General features: G+C 39.1%; 1 long non-coding RNA gene across 2 annotated transcripts in view; it reads left to right on the top strand.

Moving 5' to 3' along the window:
* LOC140442703 (uncharacterized) overlaps positions 1–14898 on the top strand; it is a 47856-nt gene extending 32958 nt beyond the window's left edge. For both annotated transcript variants that reach the window (XR_011951120.1, XR_011951119.1), the window contains exon 3: positions 14734–14898. This is a non-coding gene — a long non-coding RNA (uncharacterized lncRNA). The remainder of the gene's footprint in view (positions 1–14733) is intronic.
* Positions 14899–20566: the final 5668 nt, after the last annotated feature.

The following is a 20566-nucleotide window of genomic DNA, read 5'->3' as shown; positions in this document are numbered from 1 at the left end:
TTTGGAAGCTTACTTCTTGGTGGCACACGATGTTCGCAACAAAACGGTAAATCTCGATGTAAGTCATGCAAGTGTTCTGGGTATTCCAAATCCACTTGTAGTATGTATCCTGTATCTCCATCGTCAGCAATGGAAAGGACATCAATATTGGTATCGACCCACTCGAAACCCCCATATGGTAAGAATTGAGACATTGCCCAACCATACAAATTGTTGACATCTAAATATAGCACATATTTACTAGGCTTTGATGGATCATAATTATGCATGTATTTGTTATTTGCCTCAGAATACCGATTACTTACTTGACTTATACCACCTCGGATAGCTTTCTCAATAAACATGATTTTATCGATATCATTCAGCAGTTCAAGTTTACATCCAGTATATTTAAGCATTGCATCCCAAGAAAATCCAGGCATGGTATAGTACCATGCAGGATCAAGACTGTATGTACTTCGACATTTTTGTCGAAAATCTTCAAAAATGCAAGTCAGTAACATAATATCAGTTTTCATGTACAACATACTATATTCCAAAATATTTTTAATACCGAATGACTGCCAAACATTCTGAGCATGATGATACATATTTTTGGAGATGTGTTCACCCGATAATGAGCTGTAAAATTTATCAATTGATGGTAGTTGCGTTTCATTCAATTTATTGAAAGACTCAATATATTCGTATGGGAATATGCCTTTTCGTTTCAATAATTCCATTTGTTCGGGAGTGGTATTTGGAAATTCGCTAGCTAAATATCTTAAATCCTCAGGTTGCAATGTGGCAGCCAACTTGTCCAATGATGAATTTAAAAATCTCAGTGAATCAACGAACCTCAACTTAATACTGACCTCAGAATCGTATATTGTAAATGAAATATACTTTTCCTTATTTATTGGTAGTAAGCTGATACTACCATTTTTCGCAAGATCTCTAATCATCATATGCGAATCGTAACCGCTAAGATTATGAAAAAAAATTGGGACAACGAAAAGTTTTTTGAAATTTAAGTTACACACTTGGTGTGCGAGTCCTCGAAAATCTCCGGTAAAATGGTCATGATCACGAACAATTACATCCTTATCTGAAAACGTTTTTTCGCAAATGTGACAATTAGATGCATTAAAACTGGGTGTGACATTCATAGGTACAATATCTTTAATTTTTCCTTGCACAAATGCCGCCAACAACGTCATTTCCTTGGCAAACCACTCCATGCAATCTTCACCTGCGTAACTTCGGTAAAACGACAGAGATTCATCGTAAGAGCATTTTACGTAATAACCTGCACTAAAGGCTTTATGCTGCTGATACTTAATTGTTTTGCATTTTAATGGACTGTTTTTAACTTTGTTCAACATTGACTCAAAATCGGCATAGACTACAAAAGGAGTTGTTTGTTTATAAATATGATTTTTAAATTCAACATTCTGATATGATGGAAAAGAAACTTTACATTCATTAATTTTCTCACAGTATTTTGCATGATCATTTAATCTGTCAAAACTACTAAAATAATTCAAACACCTATCACATAAAAATTTTTTATTACGGTTCTTACTTAACTGCCTGGACATAAGTCGAGACATATCTTTAATCATGCAATAATGATACTTAATTTCTACAGATTCATCGTGAGCCATAGGTGCTTCGTAGTCATTCAATTTTGGAAAATATTTATCTTGTACAATCAATAAATTTACATGTTTAGTTAATTTGGTTTTGCATAGCCTTACCGGCGTTGTTACGTAAAATGTTCTCTCTTTAGCAACATTCATTTCTAACCCGTACACGTTTACAGAAATATTATTTAACTTTTCAAATTTTGAAATACCCTTTATAGTCATAGGTGTCTCTAGCCCATCGATATTTAAGACAGTCGCATAATGTGGATATGAAGATGTACGATCTGAACTGCATTTAGCTGGATAAATCGCTGAAACTATGCTCCAAAAAAAGCATGCTTCATCATCGTTTTTGATATTAATACATGCGTGCTTCTTTTGGATTTGTTCTGGTAGTCTAATGAACGACGAAGCTCCATTTCCCACTTCATATTTATTTATATTGACTTCTAAAGAAACTATTTTTTTCAAAGCCCACCCTGATCCCGTTTCTTCAAATTCCGATAGCTTAGACATTAATTTATCGATTATGTTTGTGTGAAACCATAAAACCAAGTCCGTTCCTGCGTCTATGGCTTCGTTTTTGGTATTAAAATATTTAAATTGGTTAATAGCACCTCCTTGATTTGATTTTCTAATAAATTCTCCACATAATGTCATATTACATTTTATCATATTTAATTTTTTTAAAATGTTTTTAATTCGAATTCTAAATAACTTAAAACAATCCCCGAAAAATTGCATTAAATCTTTGTGTCCTAGATTAATAATTATACCTGTTCTGATTCTACTCTTGAATGCGGAATTTACATCTTCCCATTTAACCCGACGATGTTTAGTAATTCCACCACCCACGCGAAGACCGAAATTTTGAATTTCCGATTTAATTGTCTTTAAATGCCCCGCGTTTGTCTGTAGTTGCCGTAATTTAGCTAATTCCAAGTCCCCACACCGAATCGCTTTAGTAAACAAAGTCAAATGCCTTTTAATGTGATTTAACCAAATATTCGCTTCTCGCGGTGTATAATTTCGAAACAAAACATCACGCGCTTGAATTAAATGTTGTACAATGTCACTACTAAGATCACCAATGTTACTCATGATTAAGTAAAAAGCAATAAATCAATAAATGAAAAACTCACCAATATTTTTTTTTATCCTCTAATTTTCTATTATTTCAAACGAGGCGGCTGGCTGCACCTTTCCAGTGGCAACGTTTCCTCGGAACACCAAGCTGTACTTTCCCTCGCTGAAATGTTCCAAATGCGGCCTGTAGAGTTCAACCACCCTTTGCGGCAAGAACGTCACCTCCTTTTCTAATTCAATAAGGATGGATTTCCCAAATTTCGTATCGACTTCTCTTGCCGCAATTATCTTCTGGGGTACTCCTACGGGTAGGCTGTTTAGCTTTCTAATTGGCTTGATTGTCTTCTCTGTAAGCAGAGAGGATGCATTAATCTTTTTTAGGTCCATCTGCAACAATATATATTTTCTTAATTTAACAGTAACATATCTTTGACTAGCAATTTCTTAATTTAACAGTGAAATATCTTTGAGTAGCAATATTATTTTACAAAAATTCTATCTATTATAATATGTATATTTTTTAATTTAACAATGAAATAGTTTTAACTAACAAAACTTTCATAGAAACAAAAAATTACAAATACCGCACTATTTACAAACATTTTTTTTTTTAGAACGGAGAATATAACCAAGTAATTTGAATAAAATGTTTAAATCAGAAAAATTATTAAGAATTGGAAATTAGTAAAGATAATGATGAATTCTAAATGATATAAAAAAGGTTAAGTATTATAAAACTTACTTTTGTATATATAATTGCCGGCACTTCACAAACACAGAACTTCTCCGAACGGTACTTTGTATAATTGCTGACGCTGCACAAAACACACAACTTGTCTGAAGGATGATCAGAATTGAACTGACGATATGTAGTGCATCTGCTCTTTATCTAACTGCCTCTCCCACGCTAAAACTATGTTGCGCAATATTTCGTAAGACTATTCATTTATGCATCACATGCCGGGCTTAATTATTAACTTCCTGCCTCCATGAGAGAATATATTTTATCTTACATTAAATAATCGAATTGGAATGTGCACGTGTTTCCGGCTATATATCGTGATCGCGTGAGAAATTTTTAATAGCCGGCGTATCCGATGATGTCATTATTCTCAGTAACAAGATCTATTTTATAAAGATTTCAACTGATCATGTAAAGTATAAATTGAAAAATAAACGAATTTTTGTTATTATGGTAATCGATAAAATATATACGAGGTAACTCGTAAAATATAAATTGAAAAAATTTAGAAGTTTTACGCTAATGGCTGTAGGTTTTAATTACAAAAAAATACGAGGAAAAATGGCTCTCTTTGTCTGTCATTCGTCTTCTTCTCTTTGTCAATTCATAGAACGCAGTCACCGACCAGCGATTGAACATCGTTCTCATTGGTTACGTTGGATGTGTAGCTTCGATATTATTGGGGGGGCGTCTTTTCGGGAGGAATGGGGGGACTGGGGGCGTCTTTTCGGGGGAATGGGGGGGACTGGGGGCGTCTTTTCGTTAATATTGTGGTACGACTCCACCATTAGTCGATGCACGTCTTTCTCATTGGCCGTTGATGCACACCATTGGCCTCCAACGTCACGAGGATGTCCACCATTGGTCGAGGACACGTTTCTGTGGCATCATTGGTCGAGGAAAACGTTCTAACGTCACGAGGAGGGTGTTACTATGTCACCATTGGTCCCTCATCGCTATACCGCCATTTCTATGTTGTTTATTCAAATTCTAAGCTGTCATTGGTCGCTGGGGGTGTTGCTATTCCCACCACTGACGCTGCTATGGCTGCCATTGGTCAACGACACGTTCCGACGTCACGAGGACGTCCACCATTGGTCAGCAAGACATTGGGGGACGTTCCTATGCCACCATTGGCCTGCTATTCCCACCACTGACGCTGCTATGCTGTCATTGGTCGACGACACGTTCCGACGTCACGAGGACGTCCTCCATTGGTCAGCAAGACATTGGGGGACGTTCCTATGCCACCATTGGCCTGCTATTCCCACCACTGACGCTGCTATGCTGTCATTGGTCGACGACACGTTCCGACGTCACGAGGAGGGCGTTACTATGCCATCATTGGCCTGATATTCCCACCACTGACGCTGCTATGCTGTCATTGGTCGACGACACGTTCCGACGTCACGAGGAGGGCGTTACTATGTCACCATTGGTCCCTCATCGCTATACCGCCATTTCTATGATGTTTATTCAAATTCTGAGCTGTCATTGGTCGCTGGGGGTGTTGCTATTCCCACCACTGACGCTGCTATGCTGCCATTGGTCGACGACACGTTCCGACGTCACGAGGACGTCCACCATTGGTCAGCAAGACATGGGGGGACGTTCCTACGCCACCATTGGCCGAGGGGCGTGGTCTAGAGACACGAGGTACGTTCCTACGTCACCATTGGTCGAGGGGCGTGGCCTCGAGACCCTAGACTCGTTCCTACGTCACGAGGGGGGCGTGGCCTTGACCCATGAGGATACGTACGCTTGACGATCGACGTGTGACGTCACTTCCGCTCCAGAAGGAACTCTATCTATCTACTGCCATACTAGAGCCGAGAGCAGTACCAAAGCCGAGAGCCACACTAGAGCCGAGAGCAGTACCAAAGCCGAGAGCCATACTAGAGCCGAGAGCAGTACCAAAGCCGAGAGCCATACTAGAGCCGAGAGCAGTACCAAAGCCGAGAGCCATACTAGAGCCGAGAGCAGTACAAAAGCCGAGAGCCACACTAGAGCCGAGAGCAGTACCAAAGCCGAGAGCCATACTAGAGCCGAGAGCAGTACCAAAGCCGAGAGCCATACTAGAGCCAAGAGCAGTGCCAAAGCCGAGAGCCATATTAGAGCCGAGAGCAGTACCAAAGCCGAGAGCCATACTAGAGCCGCAGAGCAGCCAAAGGACAGGACTGATTGCAGAACCCACCAGAAGCGAGGGATCCTCAACGTCTAAGAACACAAAAAACCGTAAGTTTTTGAATAATTACAAAATCTTCCAACTTTTACAATCTTACAATTTAACAAGTTTTTTTTTTTTATTACAATTTAACAATTTAGAACAACAATCTCCACTCTATCAATCGTATAATAATGTACTTTAGAATGTATACCATTTAAATAATACAGAGAATTGATAAAACAAAAATAAACGTCATTCACAACTATAATTTATTAAACAGTAATTTTGTATGACAATTTGAAAAGAGAAACGTTCATACATATAGCTTGCTTTTAATTTCAATTAAATACTTTATTTCGAAAAATTAAAATAATTATGTAGCAAATAATTTCATTTATTTTGATATATATCATTGTGAGAGTGTGTCGTTTACATCTTGACCTACCTCAGTACAAAGAATAGCACAGCAGGCAAGGTCAAACTCATATTTCGCTAAATTGCACATTCCGATAGAAAAGAAAGTGTTATAGTACAGGTATACTTATTTAATAAATAACGTACATTTCGTATTGTCTAATATATTTACCGCTGAATGTAAAAATTTATAAAAATAATCATGGAAAGTATATACATTAAGCAAGCGGAAATAGGAACAGAAATAACGAAACTCGTTTCAAATACAAAAAAGGATTCCCAATCTCGGAAAAATCAACAATACATCCGGGATAGACAGGAAAAATTAGAAGAATATTGGGCAAAATTTTTAAATAACCACGAAAAGCTGCTAGAAGGGGGTATAACGAAAGAAAAATATTTTGAAACAGAATACTATGATCAGGTATTTAAGATATACATTGAGGGGAAAACCCTGTTGGAAGAATATGGAAGGGTACTGAAAAGAGGAAAAACACCGAAAGTAAAGGAGATACAGATAAGAAAACACAAAGAATCGAGGAATTATTACGGCCAGAAAATGAACAAGACTTGCAGGAGGATGAAGAATTGCAGTCAGAGTTAAGAGAATACATGGAAAAGGTGAATACACTAATGATTGAAGCAGCAGTAAATGAGGAACTAGACGCTACAGATAATGGAGAAGTAGAGAGAATAAATCATCTAAAGAGGAAAGTCAGGGAAGTTTTAAAGAAAATAAGGCCAGGAATGCAATGGCCAGAAAGCACACAGAGGAGGTACGGTGTGACATTGCCGCAGGTAAAAATCCCTGTGTATGAAGGCAGATATGAAACGTGGAGAACTTTCCACGATCTGTTTACTAAAGTAATACATGAAAACGACCAGTTATCAAACGCAGAAAAAATGCAGTACCTAAAAACTCAAGTAAGAGGAGAAGCCAACAAAATGATACAACACTTAAACATATCCGAGGCTAACTACGAAGTGGCCTGGAACATGCTAAAAGATAGGTATGAGAACCCAAGGATGATATTGTTTAAATTAATAGACAGGATGCTACTAGCGCAGGAAGTAAAGGAATCTTCTGCTAGAGCATTGAAATCACTACATGACACCTTCCACGAAAGTCTGGAAGCCATAGGAGGGTTAGGAACAGACACGGAAGCGTGGAGCCCATTGATAGCCCAAATTATCATAACGAAATGGGACAATGAAACTAGGAGGCTGTACGAAAACCACATTGGAGACAATAGAGAGATACCGACGTACAAATCGACACAAACATTCTTACAGCGAAGATTTCAGACACTGGAACTGCTGGAGTCAGAAAAAAGACAAGAGAAGCAAGGAGGATCTCTTAGGAAACCAAGAACACATTGCGTGATATGCAACGGAGATCACGGAGTACCGAACTGCAGAGAATTTCAGGAACTCAATGTAAGAGACCGGAACAGGATGATAAAAGAAAAAGGATTGTGTACAAACTGCCTAGCACATAAAAAAGAAAAACAATGTTATTCACAATATAGGTGCAGACACTGTGGCGGAGACCACCACCATATGTTGCATTATGAAAAAGGAAACACAAGCAACAAAAGAAACTCCAATGGAACGAAAGGAGAACAAACATAAGAAAGAAATGGAAGAGATTCAAACAATAGAAGAAACGGGTACCAAGCTGATAGGTACAGAGGAGGAAATAATAATCCATACAACGCCAGAGAACAAAATAACGGAAGGCGAGAAAATACACGAGATACCAATGGGCCTAGGAATAGCAACGACCAACAAAGAGGGCAGAATTCAGTAAACTGTGCAAGCCATAAGGAAGGTGAAGCATTACTAGCGACAGCTGTGGTAAGCATAAGAGATGCGAAAGGAGATTCACACATAATGAGAGCACTAATCGACCAAGGGTCACAATGCGCATTTATAACGGAACAAGCTGCGACCACGCTAGGAACAACAAGGAAGCCCATACAGGCGACCATATCCGGGATAGGCTCGTCAGGAGAAAAAACAGCCAACTGGAGTATGAAACTTATAATCGAAACTCATTACGAAAGTGACTTCGAGATGGAAATAGAAGCACTAGTACTACCGAAGATAACAAGGAATTTACCGGAACAGGATATAATTCTACCGGACTATAACGAGAAAAATGCAATACTGGCAGCTTCAAGATATTACAAGGTAGGGAAGATAGACTTACTACTAGGAGTAAAAGAATACAGTTACATATTGACAGAAGGGATGCACAGAATAAGTAATGGACTCCTGAGTCAAAACACCAAACTAGGATGGATAGTTTCGAGAATAGCACGAGAAAGGGAGAATATAAAAGCAGAAGTATGCTGTATGATATCAAGACAAGAAATGGACGTACAAATAAAGAACTTCTGGGAATTAGAAGAAATAAATCAGGACACAAGTTTCTCAGTGGAAGAACAAGAATGTGAAGAACTGTATCGACAGACTGTAAAAAGGAATGAAGAAGGGAGATACGAAGTAAAAATTCCGTTTAGGGAAGACGTCGCAAAGTTAGGAGAATCTAAACAGCAAGCATTCGCCAGATTGACGCAACTAGAAAGAAAGTTTGCAAAAGACAAACAGTTAGAAGCGAATTACAGACAATTCATGGAAGATTATAAAAACCAAGGTCATATGGTAATAGCAGAAAACCAGGGAGATGGGTACTACTTACCTCATCATCCAGTGAGAAAAGAGGACAGTACTACAACGAAAATAAGAGCCGTGTTTGATGCATCAAGCAAAAGCTCATCGGCAGTAAGCCTGAATGATATTATGCACACAGGGCCGAAATTACAACAAGATTTGACAAATATACTATTACGATGGAGATCCAATAAGGTAGCATACTCAGCGGATCTGGAAAAAATGTTTAGACAAATCAGAATGGCAGAAGAAGACCAAAAATATCAAAAAATTTTGTGGAGAAAGGACACAAAGGACCACATACAAGAGTATAACTTAACGACGGTGACATACGGCACGGCCGCAGCACCCTTTTTAGCGTTAAGAACAATACAACAATTACAAGAAGACGAAGGAGCGAGGTTCCCGTTGGCATCGAAAATTGTAAAAGAAAACATGTATGTAGACGATATACTAGGAGGAGCTGAGCCAGTGCAGGAAGCAGAAACAGTCCAAAAGGAATTAATACAACTGTTCAGAAAAGGAGGTTTCATTCTTAGAAAATGGTTGAGCAACGAAGAAAAAATAATGGAGAACGTACCGGAGGATATGAGGAACGTAGACTCCAAGGCATTCAAACAAGAAGAAGTACGGAAAACGTTAGGAATACACTGGTCACCTAAAGAGGATATAATCACATTCAAAATAAGGATAACGACGTTACCGAGGCTCGAGCTGTGTGCCACGGTACTACTAGCAAATTTAATGAAGAAAACCCTACAAGCATTGAACAGGGAAAACATTGAGGTATATGCATGGTCGGACTCAACGATAACCCTGGCTTGGATAAGGGGATCATCAAAAAGATGGAAAATGTTCGTCGCCAACAGAGTAGAGGAAATAAGACGCGTTATAGGACCGAAAAATTGGCATAAGGTAGATACAAAGGAAAATCCAGCGGACATTCTCTCACGTGGAAGTACCGCATCAGAATTATTAGAAGCAGAGCTATGGTGGAAGGGACCAACTTGGCTGACTAGTAACAAAACTTTAACGCAGGAATCAGAAGAAATACCAGAGACAAATGAGGGGGAAGTCAAAACGAAAATAACGGTGCACACGACAACGATAAAGGAGGACATATGCGAGAGATTCTCAAATTTAGAAAGAATGAGAAGAGTACTTTTATATTGTAGGAGATTTGCAGACAAATGCAGAAAAAAGAAGGACAATGGACAAAGTCAGCTTACAGTCCAAGAATTAGAGGAAACGCTATTAAAGGTGATAAAGCACACACAGCACGCCTACTTTAAACAAGAAATAAATAAGCTGGAGAAGAAACAGCAATTAGACAAGAAAAATAAATTAGCGTCATTGGTACCATTCCTGGATAGACAAGGAATTCTAAGAGTCACCGGAAGACTGAGACACACGAATCTAAAGTACGGAGAAAAACATCCGATAATTTTGCCAAAGGATAGTGCACTAACAAAGTTACTTATAACAGATAGTCACGCAAGAAATCTACATAGCGGATTACAACAAACACTACAGTACATAAAAAGGAAATACTGGATAATCAACGGCAGAAGAACCGTGAAAGATCATCTAGCAAAATGTTTAAGGTGCAGGAGGTATAAAAGCCAAGCAGCACAACAATTAATGGGAGATCTACCGAAAGACAGAGTGAACCCAAGTCATCCCTTTACTAACACAGGGATAGATTATGCCGGGCCAATAAAAATAAGTACCACGAGAGGCAGAGGACAGAGGAGCTATAAGGGCTACATCTCAGTATTTGTGTGTCTGTCAACGAAGGAAGTACACCTTGAGGTAGTAAGCGATATGTCTACGGATGCATTCATCGCAGCGTTCAAGAGATTTACGGCACGCAGAGGACAGTGCAACAACGTATACAGCGATAACGGAACCATATTCGTAGGAACAGCAAATTTGTTGAAAAAAGAAAATAAAAAAATAGATGACGAGATAAAACAAGGATTACTGGCACTAGGTACCCAGTGGCATATACCTGCATATGCACCACATTTCGGAGGATTATGGGAGAGCGCAGTGCGAATAATGAAATATCACTTGAAAAGAATCATCGGGGAAACAGTTCTAACATATGAAGAATTGAGTACGGTGCTGGCACAAATAGAAGCATGTATGAACTCGAGACCATTATGTGGGTCATCAGAAGACCCTGAAGGGAAAATAGCCCTGACACCAGCTCACTTCCTTATAGGGAGAGAAATTATATCACCAAATCGGGAAGAAGAGCTTACGACTTATTTGAAGATGCCGACGAGGTGGAGATTATTGGAGAAAATAAAAAGAGACTTCTGGAAAATTTGGAAACAGGAATACCTGCATCAATTACAACAGAGAAATAGATGGCATAAGGCGCACCCTAACATAAAAGAAGAAGAAATAGTTATAATTAAAGAAGAAGATACACCTCCAGGCAGATGGCCATTAGCGAGGGTAACAGAAACACACCCTGGAGCGGAGGGATTAACCAGAGTAGTAACAGTGAGAAAGGCAAACGGGAAACTGACTAAAAGACCCATACATAAGCTAATACGACTGGAAGAAGAGAAACAGGAAAAGCCGAAGAAGGCGGCAGCACTAAGATGGAAGAAAATACTAGTAGCTATAATGTTTTTAACGATGTTAAAACCCATAAAGGCAGAACCGTATAAAATATATAATCCGGTACCAGGATTTTTCACAGAAGACCTTGGAGAGGTCGTCATAGACCGGGGAACATTTCGAATAAAGGTGTTACTCGAAAAAGGAAGAATTCGAACAGAGCACCAACTAATAGGAAATATGATACAAGGCGTACGAGAACTGTGTCATGAGATAAAAATCGTGAATTGTAAGGATATAATAGAGAAGTTAGAGGAAGGACAAAGAAAGGCGGAGTCAGTAAGCGAGGGGTTGACAGTAGAAATAAAAGGAAGGGAAAGAAGAAAAATATTAGGAACAATATTAACCTCAGTATTTGGAGTCAATGACGAAGCCTACAGTAACATTGAAGCATTAGATAATAACCAAAAGGAGCTAATAAAGGGATCACAGCACCAGGCGAAGATAATGTTAGAAACAATAACATCAATCAATCACACAGAGAACAGGATAAACGAGCAAATGAACAAGTTTAACAAAGCACTAATCACAGGTCTACAAGAAATATCTAAAGGACTTAACGAAGTAGAAGACAAAGCACAAAAACTAGAAACCGAATATAGCACGTTACGAATACAAACGATAGCATTACAAGTTATGGACTTCATAAACGAATATACTCAATTTTACGAGGGAATATTAAACCTTCACTATAACCACGGACACTTCATTGATATAGTGAAACCGGGTGAAATAACCAAATTAATAGGGAAAGCAGGGCAGATACTGCCTCAAGGGGTCGAAATACGACGACAACCCATTATAGAAACAGAAGTCAGTCATGACGACAGATATATAACAGTCATCGGCTACTTCATAGTGACAGGGAAAAATAAGTACAGCATGCTCAAAGTCACGGCCATACCACTTAACGTTGAGGGGTCGGTGTTGCGCACATTTGTCGCCCCAAGGAATCTACTGGTCGTAGATTATAACACACTGCACTACTTCGAATTGACCGCGGAAGATAGAGAAAGGTGCTTACTGTTGACAAAGGCGCAGATAGCGTGCTCACCAACGGCTATAAGAAACATGGATACCCAACCAAACTGCATACTTGAATAAATTTATGAGCGATCCAAGAATAGCACATGTCCAGTGGTAGCCAGGACAATACAGACAGCTCAATGGAGTAAGATGGGTACTCCCAACCTCTGGCTAGTTATCACGTCAGTCACGATACACATATCCATTATTTGCGATGGCAATCGGAGCGAAAGAGTACTGGAACGAGTCACATTCCTGAAATGTATCTCCCAAACGAAAAATATTACATTACTCCCCACTACTTCCGTCGACTTCCCAAGTTGACATCCCACTTTCCACATTTTCATCCAATTGCCCTAATTTTAATCTAGAGATAGAGTCGGACATTGATAGCTAGGGTACGGTTGGAAGATTATTGATTATTCTTAAACTATTTATAGTTTATCATGTTTGAATTTTACTATGTTATGTAATACTTATATGTAAACTTTGAGTATTGACACTTGGGCCAGATTGCCCGATTCCGCAGTATGTCCAATATCAAATCTTTAGAATTCATATCCGAAATTGGACAGTATAATTTTATCACCCAGTAGACCGAATGAATCTATTTGTTATTAAATACACACACGTAGTTAATTAGGTTACATACACATTTGGTCAATTATCAATAATATAATTTGGACATCAGTCAAAAGTGCTGACAAAGTTAAACAATTTACATAAATTAAATACACATGTCACGCGAGGTCCGCGAAAATATTGACCCAATTAAAGTTTATATAAAACTACTATCTCTTGCCTAGAGAAGCATTCAATCAATATTCACTCAACGAACTTGATAGTCTTCAACGATCAACTTCATCAGTCTCTACTCAAAGTAATCCCGGGTCTACACCCATAGTGTACGTCTCTACAATAAACTCTGCTACTATTATTTGGTGTTTCCATTACAACTGAACGAACATCTTCACTGAGCCAACGAAGGGGAATTGTTCACTTATGATTGGTAACTCTTCGTTTTCTCTAATTAATGTTTGGATTTTGTCCAATGTTGGAAATTATTTGTTAAAAAAAATGAGTGGAGTCTTATCATGTTTTTATGTATTTCTTCAATTTCCAAGGGTTTACTCCCTCCACTCTTCTTGGGAGATGAAACAGTTCCTCCTTTTCTTTCTTTTAGGAATCTATAAATTGTTGCTTCTCCAACCCCTGTCATATTTGAACACATGTTAACGATTTCACGAACATTACTTAAAGGGCGTTGATGTATAAGTGCATCGTGTACATTTAATATTATATTTTTCTCTCTTAGACCGAAGGCACCTTTAAAACTACACTTAACCGGGATAAAACCTGTTGTCGACGTCATTTTTAAATGCAAATAACAAAATATCGACACCAAAAACGTAGGTAGGTAAGACATGAACAATGTACATCTACAAACTAAATGGAAGATAGGTAGGTAAGACATGAACAATGTACATCTACAAACTAAATGGAAGATACAAACAATTTCTAATTTATATTATTGGCATAAGCTGTAATGTGGCCTAAAAACTACTTAAACTATCATTAGTGAAGCCTTATCAGTAATTCCAGGTAATCGTTCAAAGAAGTTATTTCTTTTTGTGTCAGGCGATAACTTGTATAGAAAACAATAATCACCTTTAAATTACTGTTTACATTAATTTATTTCGTGAAACATTGAATTCTCTCGTTAATCACCCGTGTATAACTAACAATAATCGTGTGGCATATATACCGACGTTTTTTACGCACTAAAAAGGTATAGTGAGATTAGTGGACACTTATTTTACAAAGATTTTTTAAAAGATAATGAATTGTTGACGGCATCTTAAAATATTATTTTTTTTTATTTATTTCAAAACAAGTATAGGGTGACGCCTATGTTTTTTTGACCTGTTGAGGATTTGCATACATAATGTGCTATCAATATGATGGAAAAGGACTATATATGTATAATCATGATATCGCATATATTTAACATTTTGTAATTTTCGCTCTTTCATGTATTGGCGTTATTATTTCTATTTTGATAATTAAACTATCTGATGGGTAATGGTAGTTCTCTATATACAGAGGATTTCTTTTAGAGATGTTAGTACAGCAATTATATCCCTTAAGACCAATTTATTTCAATCCATTAATCATTACTTTAACTTCACGTTTTAATTTCTAAGTAAGATATTGGATATGAACTATTTCTAATATTTAGTCACCTATTTAACCTATATTATACTTCATACGATGCAATATTTATATTTTTGAATTCTTATTGAATGCCGTTTTACCGTTCTGTGTATGACAATTTATTAATTTTTCTGTTTTTCGATAAGCTGGAATGGATAAAACGTGCTAACATGAAAAAAACGAAAACAAAAAAAATTAGAACACTCATATATTATGTGCCTTACACTAGGTGAAGAAGAAGGAAAAAGAATATGCAACAATTGGAGATCGTATATTGACATACAGAGTTATACCGAGAGACCAGCGAGCAAAAGAAGAAGTGGTGTTAAATTGATATAAATACTTTGTATGTAGGAAATATATAATTAACTGGTTTATGAATTAAAGCAATAAAAATGAAATGTAAGTAGTTTTTAATAATATAAAAAAAAGTCAATTGGAACACAGTGAGACTACATACGTTTTGTCCTAATGAACATTGCAAGAAATGTTGGCGTTCGGGTCGGGAACTGAAGAAATGCGTTTTAGTGTATCAGTAGAATTGATATTTCGCCATATGCGATGGGAAAGATTCGGATCATCTTAGCAAGCAAGCAAGCAATTTGATTAAACCCAGCCTATGAGACATGTTCACCCCTAAGAATTACGTTCGGGTGTAACAATTCATTGGAGCGAGGTGTGTTAACTCGTGTAAATACAGGAGTCACCCCACCGCGCTCCAATGCTCTAGACCATCCCTTTCCCCCCTATAGCACTCTGATGCGCGATAGGGCCACAACTATCAGCCAAATGCTCTTCATGTGGAGGTCCTGGGTAATAGAACCCCAACATGGTTTCCTAACCGATTGCAAAAAACTCAGGACAGCGCATTGTCGCTATGATCCTGTTATCATAATGTGGCTTATCCGCGAACTAAAATTGCTTACTTGGGCCTCAAGTCTCCGCTCTGAGCCTAGGCTCAGTTCGGCGACTTGGTGCTCAAGGGGTTGGGCCCTACGTGCCCGGGTTTTTTGGGTGTTTTGTTAATTTTTTTGGTGGCTTGCGCCGGTTTTTGTTAGTATTTTTTAATTTTTTTGGTGGCCGAAGCCGGTTTTTTTGTGTTTTTTGTGATTTTTTTTGTAGGTGGCCTTAAACAAAAAATCAGAATTAGTGTAAAGTCCATACTATAACATTGAAAATATATATATAAACAATATAACAATATAGACTTTATCGTCTATAGGCAACTGTGCCCACTCTGTGCTTTGCGATAGTCTTTGGGTGTTTTGAGCTACGAACTGTCTTCTGTGTGCGTTGTTGTTATTTTGAAGTGTTTTCTCTCTAGTGTTTTTTATTTTCTCTCTAGTGTTTTATTTTTCTCTCTGGTATTACTTTCTCTCTAGTACTCTTTATTTTACTCTATTATTTGTTGTTTTGGTCTTTTGTGCTTCCATCTGTGGAAAGCGTCATACCTCATCATCTCTCTTAGTATGTGATTGGGGTGATTTTCTATATCTGCAAACTTTGTCCTGGCTTTTTCTTTCATCGTGTCTGTCACTCTGATTTGTTGCAATTCTCTGAAGAGGAATCTTTCTGCAACGTATCTTGGTACGTTGACTGCTTCTCTAAGACTGTTGTTGTGTGCCGCTTGTATTTTCTTTTTTGATGTGTTACATACATGTCCTCAGGCGAGGGATGCATATGTCAGTATGGGCAGTATTATGCTATTTATTAATCTTATCTTTGTTTTTATTCTGAGTTTACTTTTCCTCCCTGTTAGTCCTCTTACAGAAGCTCTTGCCATGTTTGCCTTTTGTACTGTGGCTTCTACGTGTTTGTTAAATGTTAAGCCTTTATCCATAATTACTCCGAGGTATTTTGCTTCGCTTTTCCACTCGATGGGATTATCTTGCACAGTTACCTGTTCTTCTGGTTGCTGATGCCTCTTTTCGAAAAGTACAGCCTGTGTCTTGTCTAAGTTTATTGCTATTTTCCATTTTAAACTCCATTCTTCTATGTCATCTAGTGCTGTTTGTAGGTTATTTACCGCAACGTCTATGTTTCTGTGTTTGGCCGCAATCGCTGTGTCGTCGGCATAGAGGCTTAGTAGTGTACCTGGTGTTCTAGGTATGTCTGCTGTGTATATTGAGTACAGTAGGGGTGACAGTACCGCTCCCTGTGGCACTCCAGCCTCCGGGTTCCCGAGTTCAGACAGGACTTGTCCTATCCGGACTCTGAAACGTCGGTTGCTCAAGTACGACGAGATCAGTCTTTTCATTGCTCCACTGTACCCGTATCCTCTCATTTTGTATATTAGTCCTTTATGCCAGACTCTGTCGAATGCTTTGCTTACGTCTAGGAAGGCTGCTCCTGTGTATTGTTTATCGTTGAATCCAGCTGCTATGTACTCTGTTAATCTGAGCACTTGTAGCTCACTGGAGTGTTCTAATCTGAAGCCGAATTGGGCTTCAGGTATTATATCTAATCTGTCTGTTTCAGCTTGTAGTCTGCTGAGTATAATTCTCTGCTACAATCTTGCTGATTGCAGGTAGTAAGCTTATTGGCCTGTAGTTTTGCGGGAATGTGCTGTCTTTTCCGGGCTTTGGTAACATTATGACATGGGCCTCTTTCCATCTGTTCGGGAATTTCTTAAATCTTAGCATTGCGTTTATGATGTTAGTTAGGTATACTATAGCTCTCGCTGGTAAGTATTTTAGTGCCCTATTTGTGATTTGGTCGGGTCCGGGTGCTTTTTTCGGCGAGCTATTTTTAATCAGTTCGTTTATCTCCTCTGGTGTTGTAGAAGGGATAATTTCGTTTGGATTATCAAGTCTTTCTCTTTGTCTTTCGACTTCTTCAATGAAGTCGATGTCTTCGTCTGGGTGGTAATTTAATGTACACTCTCTCTCAAGAGTACTCCTCATTACATCTGCTTTTTCCTCTATGGTGTATACAATTCCATTTTCCCCGTGTAGTGGGGGGATAGGTTTTCTGTCGGTTCTCAGAATCCTCTGGAGTCTCCAGAGATTTTGCATGTGTGGTCCTTGTTCTTCCATGTCTCTTATGTGATTTTCCCAGCTTTCACTACGGTGTTGTTGTAGTGCTGTTTTGACCTCTCTGTTTAATCTGTTTGATCTGTTTTTGTCTGCCTGATTCCTTGTCCTTCTTGCTGTCTGCTTTGCTCTGTTCTTTTCCCTTATCAAGTCTTTTATTGCTTGTGGTATATTCTTAAATCTTCCAGAATGCATTTCTACTTCCTCTTCTGTAGTGCTGTTTCTGAGCGCTTGTTGGATGATGTTTTCCAACTCTAGGACTTTATTTTCTATTTCTCGTGGGGTTTCTATCACTGGAACTATATTTATTCCAGTGCTCACGAGTCTCTTAAAGTTTGTCCATTTTGTTTTCTTTTTAATTCTTCTGATTGTGCTTTCTTCCTCCACGTTCCTAGTTCTAATAGGATGGGATTGTGGTCGGTTGTGCCTTCGTTTAACGTTTGTAGTTCTGTTTGTAGTCCTAGATTTTTTGCTACTACTATATCTATGTGTGTGGGAAGTCCGTTTCCTGGATAGTGAGTAGGGTCTGTTGTCCCATTGCCATAATGTCGTCATTATTTTCGATGTATGTATTTAATAGTTTTCCATTTCTGTTCGTAGCTCTGTCGTTCCAATTAGGGGATCTTGCGTTTAGGTCTCCTATTATTATTGAGGGTTCATTATTTAAGAACGTGTTCAGGTCGTCGTCGATCAGTAGATCTTGTGGTCTCACGTAGGCGGAGGTAATGTTGACTTCTCCTTGCCTCATTTGTATTCTTACTGTTGTTGCTTGCATAGTGTTTAGGTGCGGTGTTATTAATCTGATATGCTCTATGCCTTTTTTCACTAAGATTGCTGTGCCACCTGATCTTGCTCTGTTGTCGTTCCTATATATGTCGTATCCTGGGAATTTTATACTTATGTTGTTTGTAAGTTTCGTTTCTTGTATTGCAACGACATCCATTTCGTATCTATTGACCAGTTCGTCCAGTATATTCTGGTTGGTCCTTATGCCTCCTGGATTCCAGGAGCCTATCCTCAAGTATCCCCTATTTGCTTGCACTAGTTCAGTGCTAGCTTTATGTCTGCTATCGCCTCGTTGACTACTCTAGTTAGTAACTCTTTCACAGAGTTAACTAGGCCGTCTTGATGTTGCCTTGAGATAAGGATGGTGTTTTCCTTTTCTTGTGCTTTTGCTGCCTGGGCGTATGAGGGGCCGCCAGGAGTGATTTGTGGCCTTCTTTGCGCCGTTGCATTTTGTCTTTGTTGGGGCTGCTGTTGACGTCCCCATGTAGGGCATCCCCTGAAATTGGCTGGGTGTTGTCCTTGGCAATTTGCACATTTTGCCTTTTGGTCTTTGGGCAATTGGCAGCTTTTACTGGAGTGTTCCTCTCCGCATTTTACGCAGCGAGGTGCTTTAAAGCACGCTCTCTGCGCGTGATGGTAACCCTGGCAGTTGAAGCACTGTGTGGGCCCTGTTGCTTTTCGTAGTGATGCTTTTTAGCTTTTCGGTGTCCTCCCTCTTCACCGTCATGACAAACATTGGTAAATGTCTCCTGTCGCTCTTTCTTGAAGTCATGTTCTTAATAGACACGACTTCTATTTCGTATTCATCTCTGATGGCCTCGAACATCTCAGTCGTGTTCGTAGTTGGAGGTAACCCTCTCAAAACCATCCTTGGTTTAATTTCCTCTTCCAGTGGGAATGCAATCCATTGTATTGGATTGTCTTCATTGAATTTCTCAATGATTTTTACCATTTTGCGGTAGTCTTCGGGGTTCTTGGCTTGGATGAGTGTTTCCCTGCCACCTCTCGACAGCTTGTTTGCTGTGATAACTTGCTGTTTCTGTGCAATACTTAGTATTGCACCCGTGTATCTCACACTCTGTAATTTGATTACAGGTGGTTTTACCCAAGTTTTCTTGGGTGCTTCTTCAATGTTCATCTGTGACGGAGACGGAGGACGCCGATCGGCTTTTTCTTCACCTTCCTGATGTTGTTTCGGAGGGGTGGGGGTGGGAAATCTTCTTTTCTTCCTTTTGTTGTTTTATCTACTTTTTGCGTATTTTTTGGGATTGTTCCCGTAGCTTCGGTTTGTGTATTTTTTGGAATGGCTCCTGTGGACTTTTGTTTCTTTTTTCCCTGAGTTTTCGGGTTTTCCTCTGGTTTCGCCTGATTTTTCAGGTTATCTTCGTTTTTGTTTTTCTGCGCCTGGTTTTCCAGGTTTTCCTCGGGATTTGTCGAGTTCAGTTGATTGAACTTTTTGTCCATATGCTCGATGATGGACTTTTGTGAGGCTACCATTGTGTCTTGGAGCTCTTCTATCTTTTTTCGTAAAGATGCTATTTTTGCATCTTTTTCCTTTAGTAAAATCCTGAGTGCTTGTAGTTCAGACTTTTCGTCCTCGCTACTTCTTTGTCTGGTCCTTTTTTGTGTTAGCCTTTTAAGCGTATCTTCGTCAGTAGTTACTGGTTCTGCTTCGCGGTTTCCCTCCGCTCTGTCTTTTGTCCTCTTCTTCTTGTTTTTGGGACGTTTGAATTCCCCTTCGTTATCTGGCTTCTCCTCGTCTATCGGTAGCTCCTTGAAAACCTCGTAGTTAGCGCTGCCGTCGTCCATGGGGGGTAGTGCGTTGTAGATGTTACAGTGGAGTTTCCTCTCACTGTAACCATATGGGGTGGGACTGGGAGCTGCCTTTCTGTCAGGCGCGGATCGAGAGCGATCCATTTCGGGGGACGGATGTCTTAACGTGGAAGAGGGCTTTTTTGTCATCCGTCTGGCCCGTTGCCAGCACGGTTTCTGGGTGCCACCCAGTGACCTCTTACGCGGTAGTTCACGCTTTAGGCAGAACTAAAGCGGGGATCCTCTTGATTTTCTCACTTCTCTGACCCTGGGGCCGTGTCTGCCAGATATAGAGTTCTAAACAACTATATCCCACAGTGTCATCCCAACGGAGGCACAGAGAATATCC

This window comes from Diabrotica undecimpunctata, chromosome 6, assembly GCF_040954645.1.
Source record: "Diabrotica undecimpunctata isolate CICGRU chromosome 6, icDiaUnde3, whole genome shotgun sequence".
Taxonomy (NCBI): Eukaryota; Metazoa; Arthropoda; class Insecta; order Coleoptera; family Chrysomelidae; genus Diabrotica; species Diabrotica undecimpunctata.
This window is presented reverse-complemented; position numbering and strand designations above follow the sequence as displayed.